This window comes from Malaclemys terrapin, chromosome 2, assembly GCF_027887155.1.
Source record: "Malaclemys terrapin pileata isolate rMalTer1 chromosome 2, rMalTer1.hap1, whole genome shotgun sequence".
In the NCBI taxonomy this organism is placed as follows: domain Eukaryota; kingdom Metazoa; phylum Chordata; order Testudines; family Emydidae; genus Malaclemys; species Malaclemys terrapin.
The window spans coordinates 202,303,600-202,317,752 of NC_071506.1; positions in this window are offsets into that span (position 1 = coordinate 202,303,600).

A 14,153-nucleotide genomic window follows, 5' to 3' on the forward strand; every position below is an offset into this window, starting at 1 on the left:
CTTGCTTGGTCTGCAGACTGGATACACAAAGTACTGCTGTTTTCTCTGCGAATGGGAGAGTCGTGCAAGAGATTCCCACTACATCAAGAAAGACTGGTCACTCAGACAGTCATTGGAGCCTGGGAGGAAAAGTGTTCAGCATCCATCACTTGTTGAATCAAGGAAGATTTTGTTACCACCCTTACACATCAAGCTGGGTCTGATGAAGAACTTTGTCAAGGACATTGACAAAACACAAGCAGCTTTCAAGTACCTCCATGGAAAATTTCCAAGGTTAAGTGAAGCTAAGATAAAGGAAGGTGTCTTTGTTGGTCCTCAGATTCGTGAACTTCTTTGAGATGATGCATTTGACCATGCACTGCGTGGCAAGGAAAAGACGGCATGGAAAGCCTTCCAGTTAGTGGCAATAAATTTTCTCAGAAACAACAAGGCAGATAACTACAGGTTGTTGGTGGAAAACCTCCTCAAGGCATACAAAAGCCTTGGTTGCAACATGTCACTAAAGAGACATTTTTTGCACTCTCATCTAGATTTTTTTCCACCGAACTGCGGAGCAGTGAGCGACGAGCAGGACGAGCGATTTCACCAGGACATTGCAACAATGGAGAAACGCTAGCAGGGCAAATGGAGCCCATCAATACTTGCAGACTATTGCTGGACAGTGACAAGAGATGCTCCATTTAATGAATACAAGAGACAAGCTAAGAAGCGCCGAGTAGACACTGAATAGGACTAAACTATGTACATAATAGTTTTTTGCCTTTTGTTTCATAATAAATTTTATTTATATAACCCTTTTGCTGATTTTTAAAGTGTTACATAAACAGGACAGGTGAAATATTATCATGTAAAGCAACCATAAACACACGAAAAGACCTAGGTTTACAATTTATGATTAAAACTCTACTATCTACACAATATACATAGACATAAAATGTAAAAACTTAAATATCTTAGTAGCCAATCGGTTGTTTTAATTGTCATATTTGAATTCAGCACATCAAAATACATAATAAATAGCACATTTTATCTCTGAAGCAGACGACTTCTCAAAAATTGTAGACCAATATTATCTGAATCTATCACCAGCAGCACACAGGGAGACCGAAGATAATGTGGCAAGAACTGAGGCTTGGTCTACGCTACCAACTTATGTCAGTATAACTGCATCGCCCAGGGGTGGAAAATCCAGTTATACCAACTTTCCGGTCAAGGTAGGTAGTGTTTTCACTATGCACTGCAGCTCCCCCTGCTGCTGCACTGGTGCAGCTGCTCTGTTGCAGTGCTGTAAGTGTAGACAAGCCCTGAGCTTTTGTTGTCAATTAGGCATAGAACAACTTTTAGCACTTTGCTTGGAGAGTCACTGCTACACAGCCGGATTCACAGAAGATAGATTGCAGTATTGCCAACCCCAAATGTTCAAAAATCATGAGTCAGGCTCACCAAAAATCATGAGATTGGATTTAAAATAATGAGATGATGTAAAAACAATAGATTTGGTGTTCTTTTTATTTGTCTTCTGCTTTTTGAGCCTTTAGGGTGCACTGGGGCCACATTTTGAAGCTTTCTCCACAACCTTGAGGGCTAGAAACTTACTTTTTCTTTTAAAAATGAAGGTCCAAATCATCACATATCCACTTGAATCCAGGAGCAGGGGCTTTAAGGAAAACAATTATCATGAGACTCACGACAAACTCATGAGAGTTGGCAACACTATAAAGGTTATCAAAACAGCCCATGGATGTTACTTTACTAATATTCAACCTGTTTCCATGTTCAGTTTTCTAATATACTTACCATCAATTTGTCTTAATTTGTTTCAAAATGAGGATAGTCCTCATGGGTTGTTACCAAATGTTATTTTAATCGAGTGAGACAGTTTTAACACTTTTTAAAGAACAATTATAAAAAGCAGCACACTGTGCAGAGAGGTAATAGTGCGAGAGCTATTTCTAGAAAGCTGCCATTCATTTTGTTTACCTGGGTGAGTCAAGAGTGTGGTTCATGTGGAGAGACTTACAATTAACATGCGTTGACTGATTTCCATTATACTTCTTCACAGCAGGTTGCAACATTTAAAAAATATATATATATAACAGCAGCAATAAACAGCATGATTTATAGACAGAGCACAAAGCGTCTCAATGGTGTTAAGCAGAAAAGAAAAGGTAAATAAATGAGTGTGTCTAGGTTTAGCAAGTCAATTAGAATTAAATAGTGTCATTTTTGTAGCAAACTGAAGCCTGTGGGACCAGTCACTGAAAGCCCCATCACCATTCCCTGTCTTCTTTAGGGAATGCCTTCTCCTAATTCCAGTTTTATCAGGGAAACAGATCTCCTACTGAATGAGTACTTGCACTGGACACCTGTCACTAGGAAGCACTAGCAATGTGCTCAGCCGTTTCCTCACCCACCCCTAGCTAAATGAGCTGCAACCGCATGAGCTAAAGAGTCAAAGCTTTCTGGCTGATGCCGCAACAGACTTATCTCCTCTGTGGATCAGGCATACACATAGCACACACTCACCAATGGGTTATATAAACATCCTTAAATAAAGGCATGCATTTGGCCTTTAAAAAGTTTTAAATAAGGCCAGTGACATGTGATCGTAGCCATTGTAAGCACTTCCTGCTTTGGGCAGGAGCTGTCCTTGAGGACAGAGCAGAGGAGAACGTCCTTTCTTGTACTAAAGACAAAGAAAGTCAAAGGAAAGCTCAGTGGGAAGGACCACTGCTTTCTCCAGTCTGTTCCATTTTGGCAATAGAACTGCTTCACCCTAAGGTAAAGTGAACCTCACTGAGACAGACATTGCTAGAGCAACAGTGCTCTTTTAATTGGCTATTACTGAGAGGTGCCCATGAGAATATTTCAGCCTTATTTTTTTAACAGAGATTAAGGTACTGATTTACACTGACTTTAAAGTGTTGTTTCACTGTCGGAGCAGTGTAAATGGGCCTTAGTGTAAAAAAGAATAAAGCCCACTACATTTATAAAGCATAATTTCATTTGGAGTACTGATTTGTCTACTTTTATTTACTATAACAGTGGAATAGGAACATGTCATCTGATGGTATATATACCGTACCTAGCACAATGGGCCTGATTGGGGTTGCGGGTATGACTGTAATGTAGATATTAAATAATAATGTAAAGCCCTAGAGTGTTTTTTCCAGTGTCAAGTGATAAGGCTTTTTTCACTTTTAATGTCAGATGAATGTACAATCTAATAGACCTCACCGCTACAAAATTTTCCTTGATATTTTTAGTAGATTAAATATTCACTCACATCTACTCTAGTTTATGCATCTAGTGATCATTTAGACAAGTGCATTTAAAGTTCAGATATTTTTAAAGCTTTAAATGTCAGCAACATATTATTTTGTATTTCCATCTTGTAGACTTTCTGTAACTACCAAAGCTATCGTTACAATATTTGGTGTACCTAATAATCTCCATGTCAAGAAAGATTTACAAGTACATTGGTAAAATTCACAAGCATAACAGATTTTAAAATGTGGTCATACAAAACTAGGCCACAAACATTCCTCTGTTGGGTATTAGTTTGAATTTAAGAATAAAATTCACGTCCTCTCTTCTTGTGACCCTTTTTGTTCCATTTCTAGGCCATTATTGCAATAGAATTTTACTCATTTCATGTATTATGGGAAATGAATGTCAAGCTTCCATGTTTGAGTATTTGCAGAGGAAGCTGCCTATTTTATATGGGAGGGTGCCTTTGCTGAAACAGCAAATCCTTCACCAGAGTCCTGCCACAGAGGCAATTCAATTAATCAGATAAGGGTCTGACTACACCCTTTGCAAGTAGGACAGCAAACCTATTCACAATAACTTTGTGTGAATGCGACAAGAGAAAGTTTATATTTAAACTCTATGCCCATCCAATAAATCCTACATTGACCTAGTTTTTTGTAGAAATGATGCCTTGGGCAAGGTCTGCATGCCCCAGAAAATAAAAACCCCATTAAAATGTTCTAAAATTTCCTAATCCTATTTTACTGCTACCTCTCCCTGAGTGATTTAATACCCCAGTGCTTTCTTCCAGTACTCCTGGTTATAAGAATTATGCTCATTTAAATGTCAAATAGGAACACCTTATGAATTCTGTGACCCATTGCAACTAACCAACACAGCACAAATTTCAAACATCAAATGCTGAATCCTTGCAAGCTTTTCAAAATTCAACTTAGAAAAAATGTCACCAAGTAAATTTGAATAAACAATGCCTTTGAGAAAAACTGGCCTGCTTGCAGACATTGTGCATCAGAATAGGAGATTTAATTCATGGAGTAACCTATTTGCTGTGAATTATTCATTCAGTTCCATTCAAAATGGAAATACTTGTACAGATTTCTTGCTGTAGGCACTTAGAAATTATGAATGTATTTGGGCAGGGTTAGATTCTGACCAGCCCCTACATGAGTATGCATAGGTGAGTCCCTGAAATTTTGTCCCTATAGTTTATTTAAAAAATACAAAAAGGTTATCTTTTGAATAATTCTACTCAGCAGAGATACTCCTTGTATTTCAAATGGAGAATACCAGGAGGTAATCCCGCTCAAATAGGTAGAACATTTTAAGTGTACCTATTAGTCTATAGTCTGACGTGTAATGTTGGCTGGCAAGGCTGCTTCCCCACTCTGAACTTTAGGGAACAAATGTGGGGGCCTGCATGAAAACTTCTAAGCTTAACTACCAGCTTAGGTCTGGTCCGCTGCCACCATCCCAAAGCTAATTCCCTTCCCTGGATAGCCTTGAGAGACGTTCACCAATTACCTGGTGAATACAGATCCAAACCCCTTGGATCTTAAAACAAGGAGAAATTAACCATTCCCCTCCTTCCTCCCACCAACTCCTGGTGGATCAAGATCCAAACCCCTTGGATCTTAAAACAAGGAAAAATCAATCAGGTTCTTAAAAAGAAGGCTTTTAATTAGAGAAAAAGGGTAAAAATCATCTCTGTAAAATCAGTATGGAAAATAACTTTACAGGGTAATCAAACTTAAAGAGCTCAGAAGACCTCCGTCTAGCCTCAGGTTCAAAGCATAGCAAACAAAGATAAACACTTTAGTAAAAGGTACATTTACAAGTTGAGAAAAACAAAGTAAAACTAAGACGCCTTGCCTGGCTTTTTACTTACAAGTTTGAAATATGAGAGACTTGTTTAGAAAGATGGGGAGAACCTGGATTGATGTCTGGTCCCCCTCAGTCCCAAGAGCGAACAAACTCCCAAACAAAGAGCACAAACAAAAGTCTTCCCCCCCCCCCCAAGATTTGAAAGTATTTTGTCCCCTTATTGGTCCTTTGGGTCAGATGCCAGCCAGGTTACCTGACCTTCTTAACCCTTTACAGGGAAAAGGATTTTGGAGTCTCTGGCCAGGAGGGATTTTATAGTACTGTACACAGGACAGCTGTTACACCCTTCCCTTTATAGTTATGACATTGGCAAACAGATAAATTCCACAAATGAATTTGTTATTCAAATTCTATAACTGCATGTTCCCAATATAGATAGGGGTAAATCTACTAGCATGCACAAAGAAGTGTTTCCTTGCAGACACCCCATAACTGCAAACAGCTAGTCTAGAGGCAAAGGAAGGTCTTGTAGTAAGACATGGTACTAGGACTCAGAAAATCCAAGTTCAACTCCTTGATTTTCCACAAGCTTCCTGTATGACCTTGGTCAAAGTATTTATTTCTGCTTTGCCTCAGTTTTCCCATCAGTAAAACAAGGATAGATAAAGGGAGGGGAAACGGAAGAATTACTATTTAGGTTGTAAGCTTTTTGGAATAGGGACGGTCTCTCACTACAGCTGGTACACTGCCTGTTACAAGGGGGCCTTGAACTTAGTATTGGTCTCTATGTATTACTATACAGCAGGGGTCGGCAACGTTTGGCACGCGGCTCGCCAGGGTAAGCACCCTAGCGGGCCGGGCCAGTTTATTTACCTGCTGATGCAGCAGGTTCAGCCGATCATGGCCCCCACTGGCCGCGGTTCGCCGTCCCGGGCCAAGGGGGGTGGCGGGAAGTGGCATGGGTGAGGGATGTGCTGGCTGCGGCTTCCCGCCACCCCCATTGGCCTGGGACGGCGAACTGCAGCCAGTGGGGGCCGCGATCGGCCGAACCTGCTGCATCAGCAGGTAAATAAACCGGCCCGGCCCACCAGGGTGCTTACCCTGGCAAGCCGCGTGCCAAATGTTGCCAACCCCTGTTATACAGTAATACAAAATAATAATAGAACTATATTATATGGAAACTGTAGATCTAGCCAGGGAGTTTTATGAACAGTCACCAATTTGACATGCAACGTCTACTTTGCTTTCACAAATGCAGGTTTTTGCACACGCCTGTGTATTTACCCCTCCTCCCCCATCCCCCCAAAACCCACAAAACAAAACCCACCAAAAAACACAATATCAAACTCGAATGATTATTTTTACAGAAAAGTTGTGCTGAGAATTGGTCTTACCATACTTCAGAAGATAAACAAGTATACTTCACGTTCATCCTCTAAATCCATTTACCTCAGGAAATTGAGATGATTATTAAGAACAAGAGCTTTTCTAAATTACTAATTATTCCTATGCCTGGGGTTTCTTGAGTGTGAACCCTCTGCATAAGGAAAGCTGCGAAGGATAATGGATTCATTTTTTTTTTAAAAAAAAGCTCTTCAGCTTTTAAAAGTTTATGTTAAATGTGGCTTGCTCACACACCAAATAGATGGAGCAATTTAGCAATGGAATATTGTCTCTGTTTTTGGGTAGTGCATCTTTTTATTACTTCCTCTTTTAACTTGCCAGCCACCCAAAATATTTCTTTGATTGAACCAAAGAAATAATCATGGTAACATTTCAAAATAACAGCCCAATTAACACCGATTTATAGCAAGACTCTTGTAGAATGATTTATGATCTCCATATGGCTACAAAATGGGTTCAAAAGGATTAATACTTTAAGCATAAATTCTGAAGGATGCCAAATCATTTAAGCCATTGGTTTATCCCATGGCACAGTACATTTCTTGCTGCAGAGCTACCCTGAAAATTTAGAGGAAAACTATTAAGGAGCTGTTTGGGAATTTAGCAACATCACTTAGTCAAAACTACATACCCTAAAACTCTCCTGGGTAGCAAGATTGTCATCTAATGTAGGTAATAATTCTTTACACAGGCAAGCCAAGAGCCTCTTTCTGCTGAATTATTTATTAGTAGAGCTGGTTGTTTGTCGAGGCAGATAATGGGAAAAGTTGGTCAGCAAAAATACAAGTCATACTTTTAGTTTAAAAAAAATAAAGCCTTTGCACACAATGTGTTAATTACTACATTTATTTTCCATTTGAAACATGTTTCATTGCAGACATGAATACTTTAGAAACCTATAAAGACTGCAAGATACCAAAATAGATGTACATATATGTAATGAACTGGCTAGTATGTTTTGTTTTGATAAAGCATCTTACACATTCCTGAATTATTTGCTTTTATAGCTCTCTCATCTCTAAATACATCATTATACAAAGAAAAGGGGTGGAAAAATGGTGACTTTTTAATGAAACCCCTCTAAGTGTCACAGAAGCCATACAGTTTAAGTTATTGGGAATCATATAAGGGAAAAGGAGGAGCAGTTTTTTTCTCATCTTGGAGATCTTGAAGCATCTGCTGGTAGGCTCAGGGCACCTGCTGAGTAATACACCCTCCCCGATAGTTCTCTCCTAATGCTGTCATCCCTGACTCGTGCTGTGAGTAAAGGCTTGATGTGACATTGGAATCCAATGTCGCTTTTGATATGCAACTCTCTATGTACCATTCAGAGTATCCTACTATGATTGAAGGAAGGATGCCAACTTGTGATCCCTGATTGAGAGTGAAATCGTGTGGCTATGGATCAATGTCTTTGTTAACATCTGGCTTTATTGTGGTAATTCATCATTTGCTCTCTCGGGGCCTGATGCAGTTCCAATTAAAGTCAGTAGAAAGAATCCAGATGACTGAAGTGGAAGTTGGATCAGGCCCTAGAGTCACAGAGTCCAAGGACAGAAGGGGATCATTGTGGTTATCGAGTCTGTCCTCCTGTAGAACACAGGCCATAGAACTTTCCCCAAATTATTCCTAGAGCAGCTTTTTTAGAAAGACATCCAATCTTGATTTTAAAATTGCCAGTGATGGAGAATCCATCATGACCCTTGGTAAATTGTTCCAATGGTTAATTACCCTCAGTGTTAAAAATGTACACCTTCTTTCCACAGCCTGAAATTTGTTTAGCTTCAACTTCCAGCCATTGGATTATGTTATACCTTTCTCTGCTAGACTGGAGAACCCATTATAACATATTTGTTCCACATGTAGGTACTTATAGACTGTTTTCAAGTTCTCTCTTAACCTCTTTGTTACACACAACAGTGATACACTCATGGAGCTCAATCTAAGGCAGGTTTTCAATTCCTTCAATCATTCTCATGGTTCTTCTGTGAACCCTCTCCAGTTTATCGACATCTTTCTTGACCAGAACTGGACACAGTATTCCCGCAGCGGTTGCATCAGTCCCAAATATACAGGTAAAATAACCTCTCTACTCCTACTCAAGATTTCCCTGTTTATGCAGCCCTGGATTGCATTATTGCTTTTGTCCACAGTGTCAGACTAGGAGCTTATGTCCAGCTGGTTAACCACCAAATCTTTTTCAGAGTCACTGCTTCCCAGAATAATCTCCCATCCTGCATTCTTTGTTCCTGGATGTATACATTTAGCCCTATTACAAAGCATGTTGTTTGCTTGCACTCAGTTTACCAGGTGATCCAGAGAGCTCTGAAACAGTGACCTGTCCTTTTCATTATTTACTATTACCCCAATTTTTGGGTGAACTGAAAACTTTATTAGTGATGATTTTATGTTTTCTTCCAAGTTATGTTAAATAGTGGAGGGCCAAGAACCAATTCCTACAAAACCCCACTGGAAACAAACCTGCTGGTGGGATGATTTCCCATTTACAGTTACATTTTGAGAACTATCGGTTAGCCAGATGTTAATTTACTTACTATGAGCCATGTTAATTTTATATCATTTTAGTTTTTTAATCAAAATGTTGTGTGGTACCACGTCAAATGCCTTACAGAAGTCTAAGTACAGTACATCAACACTATTACTTTTGTCAAACAAACTTGTAATCTCTTAAAAAATATGTTAGTTTGACAGGGATATATTTTCCACAAACCCATGTTGATTTGTGTTATTTAAATTATCTGTCTCTAATTCTTTATTGATCAAGTCCTGTATCAGTTGCTCCATTAACTTGCCAGAGAAAGACATCAGGCTGCCAGACCTATAATTACACAACTCATCCTGTTCACCCTTTTTAAAAATTGGCACAACATTGGCTTTCTTCCAGTCTTCTGGAACTTCCCCAGTGCTCCAAGTCTTATTGAAAACCAATATTAATGGACCAGCAAGCTGCTTAGCCAGCTCTTTTAAAATTCTTGGATGCAAGTTGTCTGAATATGCTGATTTAAAAATGTCTAACTTTAGTAGTGTATGTTTATCATCCTCCAGAGCTACTGGTGGAATGGAAAGAGTATTATCATCACCCCCAGTGATGAGACTATAGCATCTATTTTTCCCCACATATAGAACAGAATATTTATTGAACACATCCGCCTTTTCTGCATTATTACTGCTAATTTTACCATTTCCATCTAGTAATGGATCAATACCATTGTCAGGGTTCCTTTTATGTATTATATATATTTTAAAAACTCCTTATTGTCCTTAATTCTGCTGGACAAAGATGTCTCTTTGTATCTCTTTGCTTCCCGTATCAATTTTCAACAATTCCTAACTAAAAAATATATATTAATTTTTTTATAGCTGCCTTCACTTCCTCTCTGGACCAAGTCAGTTTTTTAATCAGCATGGGCCTTTTCCTCAATTGTGAGATTGTAGCTTTTTAGGCATCCAGTAAGGTGTTAAATGATTCCCAATTATTATTCACATTTTTCTGATTAAATTCTTCCTCCCAGCCGATTTGGCTCATTACTGTCTTCAGCTTTGTGAAATTGGCCTTATAAAAGTACCACTTATATATATATATATATATATAAAACTTGTCTGACTTTATGCTGCTTGCACATTAGAAATATGATCAAGTCATGATCACTTGTACCTAAGGTACTATTAATTTTTAGTTCTGTGATAAGTTCCTATTTATCTGTTAGGACAAGGTCTAATAAAGAATTCCCCCATGTTGGTTGCAACATATGGACTGTGCAGAAATTTAGATGTTCTCCAGCTATTCAGCATATGGCCATAAGGTACTTAAACACCTAATTTAAAGCACTCCCCATGAAATCAATGGGACTCATCATGGGGTTCAAGTAATCTCATAATCACTATTTCCTGAAACTAAATGTAATCTCAGTCTTTTCACTGTCTCATCACATATAAGTATCATAATTTGTTTCTCAACATTACTCCATCCAATTTAACTATAACCTGTTCAAATATTAGCTTCACAGTTCTACACTCTTGGGAGGAGCTTCCCTTCTGTCCATGAGATATCAGAACACCCTCGAAACCAGTGGTCATTTGGATCTGAAAGGGTGCATATGCAGCCCTTAACATCCGAAAAATGAGCTATGACATAAATAAAAGGCACTTGGCCCACAGAATATTCTTCAGTGCTATTTGTCTACTGAAACCAGTGCTGTTGGGGCAATACCTTTGCATGCTTACAGATAGAGAATTCTTAGCTAATTTATACGGCACATTAAAGTTATTTGACAGAAATGAGCCCAAGCTACAAAAAATCAGCTTCAGAATGTTCATATCCCAAATTCCAAGGCTGTATGGATCTGAAAATGTATTAATTGTGTTATTGGAGCACTTAGGAGTCCTCGTCACAGTTTGGGTACAAACACAGAATGAAAAGATGGTTCTTGCCCTACTTCAGTTCATTAATATAGGGACCATTTGCAGAATTACATTCTGAATTTTGGTTTAGATTTTAAAACTCCCCTCTCCCCACACCGCAAAGTTCTGGTGTTTGGGTGCCTGGTGTTAGTTTGGTCTCATCTGTAAACTGAACTCAAAACTAATGTAGAATAAAGATTGAATTGAACATAAAGTTGTTTGCAATGTAAGTTTCTGTTTTGCCAATAGAGCCAGCTTTTCTTGTCATGCAAAAAATAAATTGTTGTTAGGGAACAGGTGGACTCTCAGTCTGCGTGTGTATATTTCCGACATATATGCCTGTATATGTACACAGATGCTGTATTTGCCATTTTAATAACCCATAACACTCATTTTGTACAGATTGCTTTACATTTACCCAGTGTTCCACTTTATTTCCTGCCTAAAATAAAGACAGAAAGTAGTTACCATATTTCATGAAAATGGCAGCACAATTCTCTGAACAAGCAACCTTGAATTTCCTTAGTTTTCTTTTTTAAGATTTAGTGGCTGCCTCCAAGCTCAGTCTTTAGTTTATCCATCAGCTTCACATGGACACACCACAAGCATCACAAATGGCCCCTCTTTGGATGTTAACAACATGGTACTTCAGTCACCAGTGACATGTTTGAATCACTGACTCTGTGATTACAGCTTTCTTCAAACCCTTCTGCAAGAGGAAATCAGCGCTCCATTTGCAACAGAAGAGTTAGTGCCCTTTATATTTAAAAGGCAACCATGGTGACTCACTCACAGTAGACAAGCAAAACTTGAGGTCTAAGTTCCAGTGCCTTCCTGACCTAGGATTCGATAGTATGGGAAAGTATAAGATATTCCAATTCGGAGTGATGGGGATTCCACAATCTCTCTTGGAACCCTATTCCAGAGCTTACCTGCCCTTACAGTTAGAAAGATTTTCCTAATATGTTTACCTAAATCTATCCTGCTCCAATTAAGCCCATTACTTCTTGACCTACCTTCAGTGGGCAGGGAGAGAAATTGATCACCATCCTCTTTATAACAGCACTTAGCATATCTGAAGACTTATTAGGTCTCCCCTCAGTCTTCTTTTCTCAAGACTAAACATGCCCAGATTTTTTAACCTTTCCCCAGAGGTCAACTTTTCTAAGCCTCTTATCATTTTTGGTGCTCTCCTCTGGACTCTCTAATTTATCCACATCTTTCTTAAAGTGTGGGGCCCAAAAGTAGACACGCTACTCCAGCCTGAGGCCTTACCATTGCCAAGTAGAGCAGGTCAATTACCTTCCATGTCTTACATATGACACTCCTGTTAATAGACCCTAGAGTGATACTAGCCTTTTTTTGCAACTGTATCATACTGTTGGCTTATATTTAATTTGTGATCCACCATAACCACCAGATCCTTTTTCAGCTGTACTACTGCCTAACCAGTTATTCTCCATTTTGTAGCTGACCAGTTTCATGTTCTGAGGGCAGCCTCTACACAGAGCTGTGATTTCTTGACCACCCTGACCATTCATCACGGTTTTCCAGATGGCACTTTCTCCCTCCACCTGTTTCCTCCATTCATAATATCAAAAAAGCTGCTAATGTAATTTATTTCCTATCACCATTCCATCACCATTTGCATCACACAATGCAAAGAGGGTTGCCAGTTGGCTAATGTGCACCGAAAAATATCATTCACTTAAGACAAAATGCCTATTTAAAAAGTCTTAATGGAGGGAATGACAAGCACGCAGGTTCAGTGAAAAGAGATGTGCAACAAAGTTGTGGCAGTAATTGCCAATGTGCCAGATTATGCTACCCTGACCTGGAGTAATGCTGTACTTCCCAAGTAGTCCCATTCAAACTAAATTGGACTTCTTGTGGAGGAAGATATTTTTCAAAGGAAGGGTTTCAGAATCTGGCCAGTAATAATTTTATGAATGGCTGCCTCTGCAGTCACTGTAGTAGGCTAACATTTTCAGTGCATTGCTCGGGACAATTCCTATTAAAGTGTAGGGGGGCTTTAGTGCAGGCTGAACTTCAAAAGTTTCAGGAACTTTAATTAATTCAGATAAATATCTAAACAGTTGTATAATCTGGACTTCTTGAATTCTGCAACTTTAGGAGGGAAATTTTCCAAGAAAAGGGTTTGCCATGAGATTTTTACACCTTGCTACCTGCTGGGAAAGAAGTCTCATGATAGCAGTGTTTCTTGGGGTGCTTGGATACTTCTCTTTCCCATCTGAGCCAAACCTAACAAAGGAGGTATAGACCCGTGGCACTAAAAAGGAGAGAGAAAAGTATAACTTTTAAAAAGTTCAAACTTTTTCTTTTAAACCAAAAGATTTCATTTGCATGTTGCGTAACTGTACAGCAGATTCTTGTTTTGTCTAAACTGAATTGCCTTCTTGAAACCTATTATAAAAACAACCCAGGAAACTACAGACCAGTTAGTTTAACTTCTGCGCCAGGGAAGATAATGGAGTAAGTAATTAAGGAAATCATCTGCAAACACTTGGAAGGTAGTAAGGTGATAGGGAATAGCCAGCATGGATATGTAAAGAATAAATCATGTCAAACCAATCTGATAGCTTTCTATGATAGGATAACGAGTCTTGTGGATAAGGGAGAAGCGGTGAATGTGGTATACCTAGACTTTATTAAGGCATTTGATATGGTCTCGCATGATATTCTTATAGATAAACTAGGCAAATACAATTTAGATGGGGCTACTATAAGGTGGGTGCATAACTGTCTGGATAACTGTACTCAGAGAGTAGTTATTAATGGTTCCCAATCCTGCTGGAAAGGTATAACAAGTGGGGTTCCGCAGGGGTTGGTTTTGGGACCCGCTCTGTTCAATATCTTCATCAATGACTAAGATATTGGCATAGAAAGTATGCTTATTAAGTTTGCAGATGATACCAAACTGGGAGGGATTGCAACTGCTTTGGAGGATAGGGTCATAATTCAAAATGATCTGGACAAATTGGAGAAATGGTCTGAGGTAAACAGGATGAAGTTTAACAAAGACAAATGCAAAGTGCTCCACCTAGGAAGGAACAATCAGTTTCACACATTCAGAATGGGAAGAGACTGTCTAGGAAGGAGTACGACAGAAAGGGATTTAGGGATTATAGTGGACCACAAGCTAAATATGAGTCAACAGTGTGATGCTGTTGCAAAAAACGCAAACGTGATTCTGGGATGCATTAACAGGTGTG